At 41.3% G+C, this 19,548-nt stretch overlaps 1 pseudogene; it reads right to left on the minus strand.

The window, feature by feature from the left end:
- Positions 1–4,388: 4,388 nt before the first annotated feature.
- Positions 4,389–18,609, minus strand: LOC130884713 (armadillo-like helical domain-containing protein 4; annotated as a pseudogene).
- Between the last annotated feature and the right edge of the window lie 939 nt (positions 18,610–19,548).

The raw sequence follows: 19,548 nt of genomic DNA on the forward strand, positions 1-19,548 counted from the left end.
ATAGCCATCTGAATTGATCCCTAAAACACAAATGAGAATGTCCCCATGACAGTAAAAAGACTGGGCTTTTCTTAGGTCTGGCACCACTACGCTCAGATTTTCCTCCTGACAAAACAAACCGTCTGTCTGGACCAGACGTGGTGTGCTCTCCTGCAGCACACGCCACTTCCTTCTGTCCTCAGGTCTTGACCATTGCTGTTATCATGTCATCTACCTGCCCCCCAGGGTGACTACATAGCGAGATGTGCTTTGTTATAAGGATGAGGACCCAGCAGTACATGATAAATGATATGAAATTTTGGGACATGAGGTCATCAACCATGAAACTAAGTCATATTACATATTACTCCACAAGTAATACTGCATACAATATCACATTAACTCTTCACAACCCAGGTGGAAATAAAAATTCAGTGCAGTTTCATGGTGAAGCCAGGACTTAGACTCAAGTGAGTCCATTGGAAACCAGAAGCAGGGGAGTTTACCCAGAACCCTCTGTCACTCAGTATTGGAGTTGGTTGGTCTGAAAGGGTCCACAGAGAGGGGTTTGAGCAGAACTAATTCTGTCTCTTTCCCCACTCTTAAATTAATTTCATTGCTCTATTTTTGGAATAATGCAGTTCCAGTGGTTATTTCCCTACAATACAACAACATTAATATTCTGTAGGTGAAGATAGTGTTAAAATGTGTAGAAATGAATTGGGCTTTGTCTTGATTAGCTCTGATGACTGTCGTCTTGACACACAGCCTAGAATCATCTGAGGGAAACTGCGTAGACAGTATGGTCTGTGGGAAACTATCTTGATCACTAACTGATGTACTAGGTTCCAGACCACTGTGTGGGAGCATCATTTCCTTGGCAATATAAAAAAGCTAACTTAGCACAATCCTGCCAGGGAGCCATTAAGCAGCTTTCCATCCTGGTTTCTGCTGTTGTTCCTTAGCTGTGAGTTCCCTGATAAGAGACATGCCTGCTTTCCACTTCCTGCCTTGAATTCCTGTCCTGATTTCCCCAATAATAGAATGTAACCTGTAGTAAAAACAAATCCTTTCTTTCCCTAAACTGCTTCAGGTCAGAGAGTGTTTCATAACAACAGGCATGATGGCACCAGAACAGGATTCTATTGGGGATGGGATTGTCTCTGATAGTTCCAAGGTGAACTGTTGCTTTTTCATCATTATTCTAGAAAAATGATAGGAAATATATTCATATATGTGGGAGATGGGGTCACTATTTGGCCTCAATCAGCTTATCATGCTGAAGCCAATGAGACTCTTCATTTTAGTAGCTTGGCTATACAAGGAAACACTAGGAAACATGGGCAGAACCTACCCAAATCAGAACAAATATGATGGTTTAAAAAAAAATCTTATATAGGCATTTAAATAGATCTATCACATCTTTATTGATCTTTTCCTGGATGTGAGTAATGTATAAATTCAAACATTGATATTAGAACCTTCATCTGGCGATGGATCGAGGTAGAGACAGAGACTCAATTTGGAGCAACGGTCTGAGCTCTTAACGTCCAAATGAGGAGCAGAAGGAGGGAGAACATGAGCAAGGAAATCAGGACCATAAGGGGTGCACCCACCCACTGTGACAGTGGAACTGATTTATTGGGAGCCCACCAAGGCCAGCTGGTCTGGGACTGAATAAGCATGGGTTGAAACTGGACTCTCTGAGCAAGGCGGACAATGAAGGCTGATGAGAAGCCAAGGACAGTGGCACTAGGTTTCGATCCTAATACATGAACTGGCTTTGTGGGAGCTTAGCCTGTTTAGACGCTCACCTTCCTGGACGTAGATAGAAGACCTTTGTCTTCCTGCAGGGCAGGGAATTTGGACTGCTCTTCAGTATCGAGAGGGAGGGGGAATGGAGGAGTGGAGATAGGGGGAGGGGAGTGGGGGGAGGGGGCAATATTTGGGAGGAGGGGAGGAAATGGGAAACGGGGAGCAGGTGGAAATTTTAATTAAAAAAGAATAAAAAAAAAAAAACAAATTTGGTTGCTCATGCCTATAATCTCAAAACTTGAAAGGCCTGAACAGAAAAACTATCACAAGTTTAATGCCTGCCAGGTTATATAGTATGTTTCTGGGTAATCTCAGCTACTGAGTGAGACCTTGCCTTAAAAAATAAAATGAAGTAAAATAAACAAAGGTATTATGATATCCACTAGTAACATCGTGATGAACTTAGCCAGGCAGAGTATAAATAAATCTTTTGAAAAAAGAAAAGGAACTTTCTACACACCAAGCTGTACCACCTTCCCTGTCATAGAGAAAACATAATTTCTAGGGCAGCCTCTGTCCTTGTTCACCTAGGACATGGCTGACTGCCCAGGAGCTTCCCTGTGCTCTGAATTAGCATGCCTGTAGCTCCAAACATTTGCATCTCCAACTCCTCACCCTTCAGTGTGCTCACTGAAGCAGTCGTGTGACCGTGGGCACTGTCTCAGTTCTGAATGCTGTTTGTGGATGTGCAGCTATGCCTCCATTACAGTTTTCATGACTAAGGTTGAAGGCAGAAATATTGGGCTCTTAAAAGAAATCTCATGCTGGCTCAGAACCGAGAGATAGATATTTATTTAGGGGGAAAACTTACAAAATCGGGATTATCTGAACGGTGGATGGAGATCGGATCCAAAACAAGCCGAAGGAGCAAACGGGAACAAGGGGGGCAGAGAGAAGAAGAGAGTGGACACACTTAGGCATCCAGGTAAATAGTCTATGAGGACGCGCCCCAGTAGGTGGGTAAACCTTCCTGCAGCACCTCCCCTTTTTGTTTAAATAAGAGAGTTCTAAACCTAATACAAGAGTATATACAATAAGAACAAATATCCTATTCTAACTAGCTTAAGTCTTATATAATAAATAACTTGGCAAAGTCACGAGAGCAAAGTAATTACACTAATTTAGTCTTCAACCCCATGGAAGATCCGAGAAGAGAAATAATGTTACTTGAGTGAGTAGGAAGTGCAATCAAGCAACTTCCAAAACGTGCAACAAATGACAGAGACAACTGGCTACCTGGACAACCACCCAAAGTCTCATTTGCAATACTGAGGCAACCAGCTTTGGCTAAGGCCTAGAATAACTGACAGACGATTTTCAAAGGCAAGAATTTTTTTAAAACTGTCTTACCCTGTCTTGACAGGATTTGACAGTCCTGCGTATCCATTTCCCAATACAATTTGGCATGAACGTCTCTGCATTAATTAGCAAAGAGACTGTTTATATCTAGACAGTAACTCAAAGTTTTTCCTAAGAGAATAACCCAGCACGGACAGAGTACCTCTACAAAAACACGGTACACTTTTAAACGTTCATCAAAAAAAAAAAAAAATACAGCTCCTCCATTTAAACCTACTATTCTCATTGAACTTACACAAAGAAACCAACTAAGACACCCATTTTAATGTTAATGTTGTATCCTGTTTAAATTTAATTAGAATCACTGGGAGACACACCAGGTAGAGGGAGTCATGAAAAGTCTCTCCAGAATGAATCTAATATTTACCTATAGTTAAGGGTCCCATACATACATAGATATATGTATGTGTGAGTGTATTTATGTATGTGATATATATACACACATATATGTATTTATGTATGTATGTATATACAGGTGTATATATGTTTGCATGCCAGGAGCAGTAAACTTGTTTTTTAAAGGACAGTACTATGAATGCATTGAGCTTTTGGTGTCATTTAGTATTTATTGCATTTAGTATTTAATACATTGTATTTATTACAGTTCTTAGTTTTGAGCTATGATCCCAAAGTAGAAATATACAACATGTAAATGAGACCTGTAGCTAACTCCAATAAAGTTTCAGTCACAAACACTAAAGCTTAAAGTTTACATAGCATATCCATGTCAAAAATATTGTTCTTGCATTTTTGTTCAGCCACTTAAAAATGTAGAAACCATTCTCAGACCACAGGCCGTGGGCAAACAGTAGCAGCCCACATTTCACAAGGCCAGTTTTCCTAGTGAATTAAACTCACATCTTCTTTGTCATTTCTGAACTATGTGGTCAGAGACAAGGATGTCTTCACAGTAAATTCACCACTTGCTTCAGCTCCTCTTGTCAAGTCAGCCCAGCTACACACAGAAAACACTTCATCACCTGCGAGGAGACAGAACCTCAAATCACAAATTTGATTTCAAAATTAATACCCAAAATTTAATAATATGTACTTGTAGTAGTGAATATAGATACATTGAACTTGGAGATGGTATGGGGTGAAGGAGATTAGGAGAACAAAATTGAAGATGTTGGGGACCGGTCACATTTCTACAAGCAAAGAGAGTTGACCATCTTTTCAGGTAGGAACACAAGCATGCTGGTGAAAGGGCCAGGTGCCTCACTCATCCCGGTAATTCACAGTAAAGGTCCACACTCCTGCTCCAATACTGAACCCACACTCTTGTACTGACCTTCCATGGAAGAGGTAACTTTGAGAGACAAAGGGACAACAGCTGTGGAGGCCGAAGTGGCCAGAGACTCCCATCTTCTGGAGAGCTCGGTGGCACCCACATCAGCAGACACAGGAGAGGGGGATGGCATACCGTCTTCAGGCTCACCACTCCCTCTGGGGACCTCAACATGCTCTTGTGTCACCAAGGGTAATGTGGGGTCTGGTTCTTGTGTGGCCATTGTCATCTCTTGTGTGATGTCTGCAAAAGAGGGAAACGTGTTTAAACAAACAAAATTACTATACATTAAAGCCACTAGGATGTTATAAATTGAAAATCAGCAAATACTGATATCAAAGTATCACCTTGTTAACCTCTGTGGAAGTGGGGCTCCCCTCAGTCCCTTCAAAGCTGTCATGTGCTCCATGTGGAGGCTCTGTTCTCACCCGAGTCTCTGCATGGTCTCCTGAATCTGTGGTCCTTGCGTGACTTACACTCTCAAATTTGGTGTCATCCCACTCATCGCTTGGGACAGAAGAATCCGGAACAGCTCTGCTGACACTCACTGTGACCTTGAGGTCCTCCAGAAGACTGTCAGCTGTTGGATCAATATTCAGAACATCCTCAGGGGTGGTCTCCAAGTGTGTGGTGGCAGTGTTCTGAACATTGTCATCTGATTCCTCCGAGGGCCTCTCCCCACCATGCTCTGTGTCTGCTGTGGAATCGACCCCAGGAAAGGCAGTTGTTCTCTTGGCTGCGTCTGTTTCAGCTTTCTCTGTTCTTGGACTGGCAGTTAGCATTTCTTTGGTATTTATATAGAATGAAGGTGTATTTCCCAAGCTAACTGCTTCCTGACTTTCAGTTGCAAACAATAGATTATCCACATACTTCAGGAAGTCACGTGTTACAACTGTCATTCCCTTCTACAATGGGCTGGGTGCTAGAGTTGCTCTGGGGTCCCTCCTGGTGAGGATTAAGAGAAGTAGGTGAAGAGAAAGCAATGATTGACAAGGCCTTGGAAAGTCTCTGTTCAGAAGACATTCCTTCAAGATAACTGGGACCGTGCCCTTGTTCACTGGCCGAGACCGCTGGCTCAGTGGAAGACTGAAAATCGGGAATGTTAGGATTCAGAAATCCAGCTCCAGGGAGGTGGTGTTCTTTGTCGACCAAGAAGACTTTAATGGCATCACAGATGGTCCTACAGATAGTACTATAGGAGCTTCAGAAGATGTCTGCTGGGGCATGTGCTCTGGAGCAGAGGAGATGTTTTCTTCATCACCTGTGTCCATCTTCCAGGACTGCTCTGTCTGGGCATAAGCATGTGTCATCTCCCTCTTTTCCACTTTTGGGAAAGCTAGACATTGTGTGGCTAAGGTGAGGAAGAGAACGCTACAGAAAGGCACAGAGCTGGTCAACAGAATCAGTCTGCTCATAGTGGAAGAGAATTACAGGTTGAAGGAGTTGTCAGTTCCAGCAATCGAATCCTGTAGAAAAGTAAAGCACAGCACACTGTCACATGGATATATTTTGTAAGTAAGTTCCTTTAACTTAAGCCAGAAGTACAATATCTCCTTGACTTCCTCCCAGAAAAAAAAAAAGAGATAGGAGGTGGTTGTTCTACTTCTTTGTCCTCTTGAGACATGGATAACCCAGTTCACTTTTCCCCTGTGAATTCTGCAGACAATTTAACTTAAAGCTCCCTAGAAAAATGGTACACAAAATGACTGTAGAAATAGCACCATGTCTAGGAGATAGAAAGTAAATGTTACAAATATATTTAAAAAACTCTTGTGTTTCTGTGGTGTGTATGTTTGTGGCCCTAAAATTCACGTGAGGCCTAATAAGGACAGTGTTGGGAGATGGGGCTTTTAGAAAATTTGGTCATCAAGGCAGAATACTGATTAATGAGATCAGGCTCCCTGTGAAAGAGCCTTCAGATAGCCCCTTCCCTCTTGCCTATCATGTGAGGGCACATAAATACTTGGCTTCTATGAACTAAGACCTAACCAGATACCACAGCTACTCTTGTCCTTAGCTTGGACTTCACAGCACCCAGAAATACAAGTTGAATGTGAGGAGTTTTGTTGTTCTTATCTTGCAGCCAGAGTTGCGAACAATTCCTTTCCTCTCCCCCTGCCCCAGTTATGGTACCTTGCTACAGTGGTAAAGATAGAAAGTATGTTTTAAAACTTGATAAATATAAAAACATACCAAAAATCAGTTATTTTCATGAGTTTCAAACTGCATGTGAATGATTTTTCAGTCAAAATATAATGTACAAATCTTCATATTCCAAAATTTCAGAATCAGAAAAGATAGTTATACAATGTGAATATGTTATTTTTAAATGTTAAATTTGCACTTCTTGCTTGTTAGGCATGATTTATAACAATTATATTTGTTATATTCTTCAAACAACTCATTCACATTACGGCTAAAACTACAACTATATATTAAAACCTCTCATTTCTTCCCACTTAAGGTTTTGCAGCATGCTTTCTCCTTTTGGTTGTGAGTGACAGTTTGGTTTTTACATCATTATAAGTTTCCCAAATTTTGATTCCTAGTATAATAAGCGAAAATAAGTCTAAAATAACACATGCTAATGCATGTTACCATTTGAGATGTCACTCCAGTTTTGAATTACCACAAAACATCTCATTCACAGCCAGGTGACATGTGCTTATACACGGTTGGTGCTGATGTCTCACTTTTCCTCCATTAAAAGAAAGAAAATGAAAGCTGTGGATCAAAAATGTCCAAGTACAGTGAGTCCACACCTTCAGATTTCTGTGTAGACAAACTGAACTAGGGAACTGGAAGGATGTTGAAAAACACTAAAACACTGATAATAACTACACGAGTTTCTGGTTTGTTTTAGTTCTGTTCGGGAAAGCTTCTTTCCTTTGTTGAGATCTTACTAAACATACCAAAGGATGAAAGGGGTGGTCTGGGAGCTGGACCTGCAGTTCGGTGACAGAGCGACTAATTACCATGCAGAAGGCCCTGAGTTCAAAACACAGAAAGGGCCTAAGAGCTCAATCTACACAACACTATGCCTCTGGACAAAATCAGAGTAGCAGGAAACATCAAGGACTAAAACAGAGTTTAGAGGGGCATGGACCAGCATGAGGAAATGATTTCTGAATCTATTTTTCTTGTTACAAGCTGAACAAATAGCTTCAGTTACCCCTTGGATAAAACAGGGCATTAACAGAACACAGTTTGAGAATCCTCTACTTCTATGAGTTTATATCCATATACTGTTACCATGAAGGAAAACTAAAAATGTTTCTGAAATCTCGGTATGTCTCCTTCAGGGAGTGGAGGTACCCACACATGTGAGCAAGTACTGTACATTTTATTATTTGTGGTCTAGTTGGCTGATAGAAGAGTTTTATGGACAAATTAGATTGAGTAGAAAGGAGAAAAATTAAAGGTTTAACTAGCCTTAAACACCATTCCAAACAGAGTTCTCCTTCAGGGTCTCTTTTCCATCTACATCTAGAATTCTAAAGGTCTGTGTGCAGGGAAATCTGCCTCTGCCCTAAAGGACGGTGCTTTTGTGATTAAGTGCTGGGCACCTGCTTTCTGAATCCAATTACAGCAGAGAAAGTGGGGGTGAGCCACAGCCTTTTGTATGTCTGTGTACTGAGGCCATATGCTCCTTTTCTCCACTTTTGCAAGCAACATCTGAACTTTAGGAGAGAGTGAAATAATGGCCGTACAAATGGCAGCAGCAAGTAGTGTTCTGCTACCCAGAGAAATTTACAGACGACTTCAAATCCATTCATCTTCCAGGCCCATTGCAGGTCTTATTACCCCTTTTAGGAGTTAGCATCAGAAAATGGAAATGGCATGGCATTAGAAAATATGAATGAAAGGAGTGACCACAGTAAGGTTGATGGCAATATTCTTAACCCCACATAATCAATGTAGCTGTATTTTGTGGTCTCTGGCCTTTTCATTCTTCCCTCTACACTCTACCCTCTATGTGACTAAGTGCCCAGAAGAGAGGAAATGCTGAGCAAATATTGTCTGAAAAGTCACAAGTGTCCTTAGGCTACTCCGCTGGGAAAAGAGAAAAGAGGGAATATTTCACTGCTGATGAGCATCTGTGTCTCGCATTAAGTTATGCCAGTCATCAGAATACATAAGGAAGAAAAGGAAGGAATGCCTCTCTTACTGTTCATCCTGCATCTCTGGGTGCTGTCTTGCTGTGTCTCTCAATAGCTGTCAGTTCTGACAAACTTGAACAAACTGACCAAATTCCTACCAAGTAGTAGATGTTAGCTCCACCTAGCTTAGAAAGCATTTCTTAGAGAGCTAATCAGTATCACCTTGTCTGTCACTCCCTATCAAGCTTCCCTAATGGCTTGGCTGTCCTCTGAGCAATTTGCTGCATTTCTGCCACCGGTGGGTGGGCAGATAAGCTGTTCTGTCAAGCATTATCTTTCACAATCTTAAATAGACACAGTCCAGAATATGCTTCTTTGTCAAGCCTGGGCAGAGTCAAGCAAAAAAAAAAAAAAAAAAAGTACTACTGTAGCCTTAGACTTAACCATCAGCTTTTGCAAACAATTACTTGGTAACTGTGTTTTCAGCTGAGATAAAAAGTGTTAGTGCTTCACATGACTAAGTGGATATAAGTGGATATAAGGAAACCCCTACTCAGCCATCGTCACCAGCACCACCATTGCCACCAAACCCATTCTATTCTATTCCATGTTGTAATAGGAGCAACGGGGCTGCGTCTCCTGCAGCCGGCCGCCCAGGTGGCTAGCTTATGCCCCGAAATAATTACACGGAAACTGTATTCTTTTAAACACTGCTTGGCCCATTAGTTTTAACCTCTTATTGGCTAGCTCTTACATATTGATCTAACCCATTTCTAATATTCTGTGTAGCACCATGAGGTGGCTTACCAGGGAAGATCTTAACCTGCGTCTGTCTGGAGTGAAAGAATCATGGCAACTCACTGACTTGGCTTCTTTCTCCCAGCGTTCTGTTCTGTTTACTCTGCCTATCTAAATTCTACCCTATCAGAGGTCAAGCAGTTTCTTTATTAATTAACCAATGAAAGCAACAGATAGAAAGATGACCCTCCTCCATCAATCCCAAGGGTAGAGTATGGAAAAACTGTCTGGAGACATGAAAGCGGTTTGGAAAACTTAAGTATCATGTAAAGTAGGACCTAACAGTACCACTCTGAAGTACATGTTCCCACACTGCAAAGATGGGGCAACCTGAAGTATCTACAGCACAGTTAAATGTGGAATATTTGATTTTCACCCAGCCTCCTTTTTAAAACTTGCAATGCTGAATCCTGGCTCTATTAATCCAGCTATGGTCCTTTGAGTTAAGTCAGCACATGCCCGATTCAATTAATATTGGCAACTGTCATTGATCTAAAATACAGGGTCTAAGAACAGGGCTGGATCCATCCTCTACTGTAAATTAAAGAGTTGAGATGACAGAGGATCCTTTCAGCAGCCTGTCCCATCACAGTGGACCGAGAAAGAACAAAGCAGCTGCAGGAGAAGTATGTTCCCCAGAGGTGCAGCAGCCCAGGCCAGTGCTGACCGAAAAGAGGTGAGTGACCAAGTCAACTACAAGCAAATGCCCTCTCCTCCCCACAGATCATAAATGAGTTCCTCATATTGCTTCTTTCCTGAGCTGCGGTCTATTTGATGATGCAAACAAATATCCATGCTCCTCACTCTCAGAATATCATTCTATTTTTGGCAGGAGAAGCTGGCCTTGATGATTAGAGAATTACATTCGAGTTGTAGCTGAAGCTTGGGCGAATTACTACAACAACATTATTAAATGAAGAAACAGAGGTAAGGAGACTCCTGCCGCTCCATCATCATCACCACCTGTAAGGTCATCATAAGCACATTCTTTCTTCAAAGGCAGAAGACAGACAAAACCAAATGGCCACACACATGATAGTAGTTTGAAGATAAATATCATGAAATATAAAACATGTCAACACAGTTCCATTACACAAGCCCCTAAAAGTGCAAAGATAGGACAATTTGGAGCATCTGCAGAATGAGTCAACTGTGGAATATTTGTTCTTCATCTAACTTCCGGTTTCAGATTTTCAGTGCAGAATCCTGTCCTGGGCAGTTTCCTTCAGCAAGAAGCTGCTTCCATGTCAGGCAGTTCTTATCAATGTGACACTTTATTCCTTTCTTTTGTGATTCAAGAAACTCATTCACTTGGTGAGATCTCTAAGCACTACTTGGCCTTTACAGGAAAGCCAAAAGAAGTTTTAGAGTTTTTTCATTGGCAATAAATAAAGTCAATATTAAAAAATAAAACTGGCCACACATCTTAACTGAAAAATATGTTTTTATCTTAGAGAATAAATCCAGACTACCGTTGAAGGGATTCTTTGCCTGTGCTAGAATAAACAAATCAACAACAACGCAATGCAATGCACCAAGCATGGTGGCCCACACCTTTAGTCACAGCACTAGGGAGACAGAAGCAGGCAGATCTCTCTGAGTTCCAGGACAGCCTCGTGTTTACATCTATGTCTAGACCAGCTGGGGCTACATAGTGGACCTTATCTCGAAGAGGAAAAGAGAAAGAAAGGAAGGAAGGAAGAAGAAGAAAAAGGAAAGTCATATACAACTTAAAAAGTAATATTTGAGCTCCTGGATAGGATGGGTCACATCAGCAATTAACAGGTGAACTTTATCATAGAAGATGAATTCATCTTCCTCATTTTTATTCTATATATATATATATATATATATATATATATATATATATATATACTCTTAGCACAAAAATGCTTCTATAGTGGCAAATTTTCACAGTGTGACAGTCCAGAAGTAAACACCTACAATTCTGCCACTGCTGCTGTAGCTACCTTAGACTTGCTGAGCCTTGGGAGTTTTGCAATCAATATTAGCACTGGTCATAAGAGTGTGTGGTTCATTATTACAGTCGATGTAACAAATTCAACTTCATCCACACAAGCGAATCAGACAGCTTTAATCTCTCCTCTGCACAACAGAAGCAGTGTTCCATCACTGTGGAACCTCCCTCCCAGGACTCTGAATCTTTCTGAGTGATGCTGCTAATGATTTGCTGGCTTCAGTGCTGAAGCTGCCAGCACAGAAGATGCTTAGCTGAGAGAGATGCACACAGGAGCTCAATAGACGACTTTTGATCAAGGAAAAACACAGAAAGAAGGTGAGGCAGGCAATTTCTGACCACGTGCACTGGTCCTCAGTGAAGAGCTTTCTCAGAACTCTGTGGGTGGTTTCTGAACTTGCCTTAACTCTTCTTAAGTTTCAAAGGGAAAACATGGGAGACACTTGAAGCAGCCTTCTTTGCAATCCTACATGAGAGATCTGCATTTTAATTTGGTACCCAAATTTTCTTTTTAAGTAAAGAAGGGAATGTCTCATCTCAGAAAGCTCCAAATTCTCGAGAGTCTCATTTTGCCTGTCCCCTTGCTTACCCAGAGTTTTATCTTCTACATGATTATCATGTGCATTGCCTGGACTCTGTCAGTGACCAGGATGCACTGTGCAACACATCTGGACCTCAGGACGGTGCCTCTGTGTTATACCTCAGTATTAAATGCAACAGAGCAGTAAACTGGGTATCGAATTCAAAAGATGGTGCAGGGATATCCCCTGCTGAGCCCCCGCCTGCCCTACTCCCAGGCAACTCCAAAGTCCAGGATTTCAGCTCCTCCCTTGTCCCTGTGCCAGGTCTGCAGGAGCCGAACTGGACCTCATCTGTGATCCTTCAGCACAACTGAGCTCAGAGGTCACTGGAGGCTCCATGTACAGGGGCCATCACTGCAGCAACCCATACAGTGGCCTTCATCACCTCCTTTGGCTGTCTGAAACTCCAAAAGGAGGCATTTGGCTTTATTTATTTACTTACTTATTTATTTTGCATAAGCCTGAAACTAAGGCTAACGACTGGGCAGAGAGGAGGTATGCCCACCCCAGGACAATGACAAGAGAAGCCTTAGCACTATGCCCCTACAGCTTCTACTAGGGCAACTCCACTTCCATAAGCAGCTGGATCAAGGAGGGACCCCATGGCTGCCCACAGCTGCTCTTATTTATATCCTGGGCTTCTGAGGCAGCTCTCTTTGTACTTTCAGAGAGGACACCAGAGTACTGTTCCTATCAGAGCAGAAATTCCTCTGGTGTCTGCTAAACAAGGGGCATTCAGAACCCTGCTGCAGAGTGGTCCCTGCTGCAGAGTGGTCCCTGCTGCAGAGTTGTCCCTGTGGGAACAGAGGACAGCTTGGTGGAGCCCCTAAGGAGAGCTTTAAAGGCACTCTGAAAGAAATGTCCCTTTCCTATCACTCAAGGAGAAAACAAGAGTTAATAATGAGTACTGGTTTCTGACTCTTGACTCCTTCTCCCACAAAGCAAGGTACCACATAAATCACTTTGCAGCCTGAATAATATCTCTGAAAAGTGCTGTGATCCCTTGAAGCTGAAGATTCTAGAGTAAAGTTAGTTCAATGACTTAAAGCAGGGATTCCCATGTCTACCCATCTTTGGTACTCTCAGGGACTCAGTTTCCCCTTTTCGTTCCCCTATTTGTGAAACCAGAGAAGTGTCTGGATTCTGAGCTTCAGAATGGGTCACATAGCACTTTCCCTCAGTTCTGAGTCTTACATGAACTCGCTCCTTCAGGAAGGCCATTTTAGACTCAGTGGTGTGCGCAGTGTGTGTGTGTGTGTGTGTGTGTGTACACTCCCATATGTGGCTATTTGAAAACGCTTGCTCCCACAATTCCTACTATGCAAGAGTAGACACTGCCATCTTATTAATCATATTCCTCTTCAGAACAGAACAGTTCTGTATTTTTTGAAAGCTAGCCAAAAATGGTTTTTGAGTAGAATATGATTAAATTTGATGGATGCATGAAATCTGGATACTATGTGTGTTCAACTTAATACATAATGCATTGTGTGGTAACCAGGTGTCCTGCCAGGTCAGCCACACCCAACTAAGTTAGGTTTCAGCATTTTCTTTTAATGTCAGTGTTTTGAAAATTAGGTCATGGCTTCTCATCAAATAACGCTCTATAGTATGGGAAGGTCTCAGCTAGCACAAAAAGATGGGTCAGAATAACCTAAGTTCTGGTAACTAAGGGGACTGGTGGAAACCACCTGAATGGTGAATGTTTAATAAGAAGACAAGACGATATTCACAACCCCCTTACATTCAGGACCTGACCCCCACACACATTTTATCTGGTCAACACATCTTTGGCATCTTTCTGTCCCTGTGTATGTATCACTTGCTATGGCACCCCCTTAGCCAGAAAAGCATACTGACGCTTGTATGTACCAGCTTAACACTGTCTGTCTCCATAATAGCTCTTTCCCACAGGAATGTTCTTCTCCCATCTGCAGCAAATTACATCAGCTGTGTTTTAAAACTAAAACATTCTTTCTGAACCTCACTTATAATAGTCCTTTATCCTGTCGGAAGTGGTCAGCACTGCTTTAAAACAGTCTAGTGGATATGGTTCATTTCATCAGCTGCTGCTGGTTCATGGCAGTGTTAAAAATCTATTCTCTCCCACACTACCTACGTGCATTGCCCAACACAGCCAGTAGGGGGCAGTGGGTTCTGATTCTTACTGGAGTTACAGATGGATGTCATCTGTCCTTTTTGGTAGTTGGGAATCAAGCCCAGCTCCTCTGGAAGAGCAGCCACTGTTGCTAACTGCTGAGTCAGTCCCTTCCTGCTCATTTTAATAATAGTCTTTCTCTCTCTCTACATATCAAGCGTTTATTTTTCTTTTTTCTTTTTTTTTTTTGGATTTTCGAGACAGGGTTTCTCTGTAGCTCTTTTGGTTCCTGTCCTGGAACTAGCTCTTGTAGACTAGGCTGGCCTCGAACTCACAGAAATCCTCCTGCCTCTGCATGATTGACATTTGTATAATCACTGTTTGTTTTGCTTTTGTATTTGGGTATTGAAACTAATTCCCTTCTGACTCAAAAGACTTTTGGTTTTCCAAGACAGGGTTTCTCTGTGACTTTGGAGCATGCCCTGGAACTAGCTCTTGTAGACCAGGCTGGCCTCGAACTAACTAGCCAGAACTAAGTAATAACCAATGAAAGATTCCTAGTGAAGTTTGCATTTCTGAGAAACCCCCTTGTAATTTCAGCATAGTTTGGCTTAAATGTAGAATCGGATATAACTGATGTTATTTATATTAATTATAAAGCATTTTCATTTCATGTGTTTGTGTGTTTTACCTGCATGTATTTATGTGTCCATTACTTGTATGCCTGGTGCAGACCCAGGAAACTTGGAAGCATTGGGTTTTCTAGAGTTCCAACTGGTTGTGAGATATTTGTGGTTGATGAAATTAAACCATGGTCCTCTGGAGGTGCAGAAAGGGACCTTAGCTACTTAATCTTTTCTGCAGATCATACTGTTTTTAATTGCTTGCCATGAGATTATCTATGAATACTAGTGATAAAATTTAGATATAGTTTATCAAAACTTCAAATTTAACCAAGAATTCTCAAAATTGTTATTTGCTGACCCCAGCAAACCCCAAAATTCTTTCCTGAGCTTCTTGCCTTATTTGATAATCTTCTGGCTTCTCTAACTGACCCAAAAATCTCTTTATAAGTGAAGGAGAAAAATGTTGTGTGACTTACAACATCTGTTTTAAACATGTACTGTTTCACCTCTTGTTCACAGTTTTGTCTTCAGGGTCTGAACTCCCTGATTCAACTGTAATAAATGGAGTTTTGACCTTTGCCCTGACAAGACAAGAGTGTGGCCAACTGAGGCAGGTGCAGAGTGAAACAAATGTCTAAACCAGTGCAGTCCTTTGAAAGGAATCCTGGGAAGATAACGTCTGAGGCTGACACATCTTCATACAGAGATGAAATACCCTTGTGAGGTAGGTTCTGACAATACCTTTTAGAAGCTGTGATCATCAAACTGTCATGTATTTCAGGGAACAGATCCTTTCATACCAAACTGCTTTTGGAAACTATGTTCAAGATGGTGCCTACGACATATCTTTCATCTTATATCCATTCTTGTCTTTTATTTTTTAATGAATGAATCTCAGAGTTAATCTTTTAAAGAATGGGTATACAATGTATATTAGTGAAATAAGGGCATACCTGTGCTTCTCTTTCAAGAAACTTGGATCATTCTGAAGAGTCAAAGTAAAGAAATTGTTTACCAAGACAAATAAAACTCGGGACCAATAATTTACTGTGTTTCTCATGTTTTCTGAGATAGAGTCTTTCTTTGTAGGCCAGATTTGTTTGTCTGAAATTGAAAGTACTCTTGTTTCAGCCTCTCAACTAGCATCACAGAGGAAGTTGATCCATTTGGAGATCCAGGCAGTGCTGAGTGGTGATGAAACATCCTGAACTTTCTCCATTAGAGAGTTTTGAGGAGAGTTACAGACATGCAGAGACTCCCAAATAGTTTTACTAAAGTGTTCCTTTTTATTGTCTGCCTTCAAACAAACATGGCTATTTTGGTTGTCAAATTGACTACATCTGGAATTAAGTGAAATCCAAAAATGTCTGGCCACACCTGTAAGAGAATATTTGCTCAATTAAATCACAAGAAGTAGAAAGATCCACTTCTACTCTGGGTCTTTGGATGGGGGAAGACATAGCTTTAATCCAGGTCTTGTGAGGTGTGGAGCCCAACCTGTAGTCTGGGCCACACATTCTTTCAAAGCCTAGATAAAGGTCATGGAAGAAGGGAGCCTTTCTTTGCCTGTTTGCTCTTGCCCTTGCTAGAACTTCCATTCCTTTACTGTAATTAGAGACTACCTCTTCAGGATTCCAACATATAGTGAGCACCGGCTGAGACATTCAGTCTTGTGGACATAAAACTACTTGATTCTTGGACCTAGCATTCATAGGCAGCCATCACTGGAATAACTAGACTACAGCCTAAAAGTATTCTAAGAAATTTCTTCTCTATATGTACAGAGAGACTCATTCTATTAATCTAGAAAATCCTGACTAATACAATTGTTCATGTTGCTTTTAAAGAATAAAAGTCAAATGTCAACACCAAGCTCAAGATATCCAGATGTCTAAGAGGACATTCCACCCAAAACAGGTAGACTGGGAAAGCTCACTCTGAGCAATCCAGGTGTCTGTGAACGTTCTCCGATTTCCATCCTTCTTTTAATGAGAATAAAATCAAAATGTAAATATGTCTTTATCAAGATTTATCAAGAACTGAGAAAGAGGGAATGGAGGCCAGCATGAGCTACAAATAAACAGAAGGTAGGAGTGGAGGGGGAGGAAGAGAAAAGATAAGAAGAAGGGAAGAAGAGGGAAGGAGAACAAAAGAGAAAATGGGTGCAATAAGAAATTTTTTTCTTCATTGCAGCTCAAATTCTTTCAGTTATTATCAGAATAAAGCTTGGAAAATTGCATAGGTAAATAATATTAAAATTAGCTGTCTTACCTAAGTATTAGCTATTATGAAAGGGATCATGCCACATGAGTTATACTTCTTTTCATCATTGAATTTAACTCCATATTCAGTCAATCAGCAAGTGGTTTTTTTGACCTGTAGAAGGTGTGTAGTATAATGCAAGGGTATGCTTAGAGAGCTTGAATTGATTAGACAAGAAAAGGTCATCTATTAATAAACATTATTAATTCTACACAGCATCAAATTTCCCACCTTCTTCTTCAGTGTTCTCAAAGTGGGCATTTCATTTCATCTCTCTTCATCCTAGCTCAGGGAAGAACCATCTGATGAAGTCCAGGTGAAACACTAATGTCTTATTACAGTTAAGTGTGTGGAGCTGCCTTCCCCCTAGAAAGGAGCTCCTTGAAGTGAGGCCCTGTGCTGTAAATAGTCTCCCATCTCCCACAACACCTACAAGAGCACCTGACAGCTGCTGTCCAAAAAGGGCTCAATGACTAATTCCATCCAGGAGCTCACAGTAAAATAGGTGTGGGTGGCTGTAATGCATGTGCTTTATAACCAAAATTTGAACCGCAGGTAAAGGCAACTGTGGCCAATCTCAGCATGAAGAATCTTAATGTCTGACAAAGGAGACCAGCTTAGGTGTAATTGGCTCTGACACATGGGGTTTAATTAGTTTTTTCCTTTACATCCTATGAAAGGAGGTTGGTTCATGCACATGTGTGTGGTGTCTGAAACCAGAGAACAAAGCCATCTGTTGCTTTAATTCCCTTTCTGAACACAAGTCTGCGATCTTTTTTATTGGTAAAAATTGTGTTTGTTTAAAGAGTAGCTGTGAATGAACATGAAGTACTCCATGTATAAGACTTTAAAAGGGGTGGGGGAGAAAAGAGAAGAAAGCCTTACTTCAGGCTGAATCTAGAATTCAAACATTATGCAGACTCAAATCCTTTGCCACAGCCAGAGCAATGCTTTGTTTTATTTGTTCTTTCTGAAGACCTGAAACGTAAAGTAGACATAAAACATTCACTTCACAGAATCAGATCAAAGCAATTCTTCTCTAGTTTGTTTACAAAAAAAAATAATGCCAAGGAGTGAAGGGGAATCAGAATGATTGAAAGCCTGTCTCATACCAAGATAATTATTTACTTTGGGAAGTGTCTAATACATGAAGTATCCACAGAAGGGGACAGATAAACTTGTCCCCATAGAGTCCCAGCAGAAGCAAATGGAGTGGTCATATGACAACCTTCCTTCCTCTCCCTCCTGCTTTTAGAAGCGTTCTGTGAGTGGGATTCAGGCAGTGACATGTTTTCTTCCCTTCTCTTGTAAAAGGCACTTTAAGGCACTCACGGTTGTAGCTTCTGCTTAGTTTATGACACTCTTCCCACATCAGGTTCTGCTCAGTTCAGGAAACAAAACAACAAACAAAAATCTCAGCCAACTTCTCTCTTGTTCCCCTCCATTTTCTGTTTTGATTCTATTTCACTGATTCCTTTTTCTCGTGCTCCACTGACTTCCCAGGTTCAAACTTTGCTAATTCTTACTTTTAATGTCTTCTCCAGTGTATGCAGAGGAATAGTTGAGCATGTTGGTCCAATCCTGATTTTCAGAGTCTTTAATTCTGTCATGGAATAGCTGATCCCTGATGTCATTTCTGGTGTTAGCCTGTTGAACTCTCCAGAAAGCATGAGCAGATGAGCTGTGATCAGATAACCGGGTTCGGTCCTGGATGATGGATGTCATTGCCACATTTCTCATTTCATCTTTTCTTTCCCTCTTACTTTGAAAAAGGTCATGGTTTTAATGAGTGCCTAATTTCAATCTATCAGGCCAGTGTTCTCAGGAAACCAGAAATGGAGATATTTCTTTTCTTTCTTTCTCTCTTTCTTTCTTTTTTTAATGTCAGCCCACAGAAGTCACTCCTAACAAACCCAGCTTCAGCTCTGGCAGAGAGTATGCCATAAGGAAGGTGAGGATGTGGGCTTTTGCTTAAATTGTCAAGGGAGTTTGCTTGACTTTCTTTTTCATTGGAGAGCTGAGCTGAGAGAACAATGTGGTAAGATGTTTTAGTTCTCAGTTTCTGGGGGGAAAAAGAGAAAAGCTTTCCAGGAATAATAGCCACTGGAAATCCAGGTTCACAGTTTCTACCTTCTATCTGCTGCGTTTGAATTCACACACACACTGCCTGTGGACAGTGAATAGCTGTATATAGAGTGCCTTGCTGTGCAACATAGTTAATATCAGCTGCACAATTTCACACTTAATAATGGCTAAAATGGCATGTTTTGTGTTATACATGTATACATTCTCTCCCTGTCTCTCCCTCTGTCTCTCTCTGTCTCTCTCTGTCTTTGTCTCTCTCTCTCTCTCTCCCTCCCTCTCTCCCTCCCTCCTTCCCTCCCTCCCTCCCTCCTTCCCTCCCTCTTTCTCACTCCTCTCTCTCCAAGTATCTTATTCTGCCTCAAAGTCATGGTCATTAGCAGCTAGTTATTTCCTAAGGCAAGTGAGAGAGGAACTACTGACTGCCAATCATAGCCACCCCAAGTATTCTGAGTCGGTGGAGAAGAGCTTGACACTCTGGACTCTGGGTTTCCAGTTTGAGTTTGCCTCATGCTCGCCTCATGATTTTTTTCACTCATAGATTCTAACTTTTTAGATCCTAGGTTCAATAGAAAACTGTTT

This window comes from Chionomys nivalis, chromosome 12, assembly GCF_950005125.1.
Source record: "Chionomys nivalis chromosome 12, mChiNiv1.1, whole genome shotgun sequence".
NCBI classification, from domain to species: Eukaryota; Metazoa; Chordata; class Mammalia; order Rodentia; family Cricetidae; genus Chionomys; species Chionomys nivalis.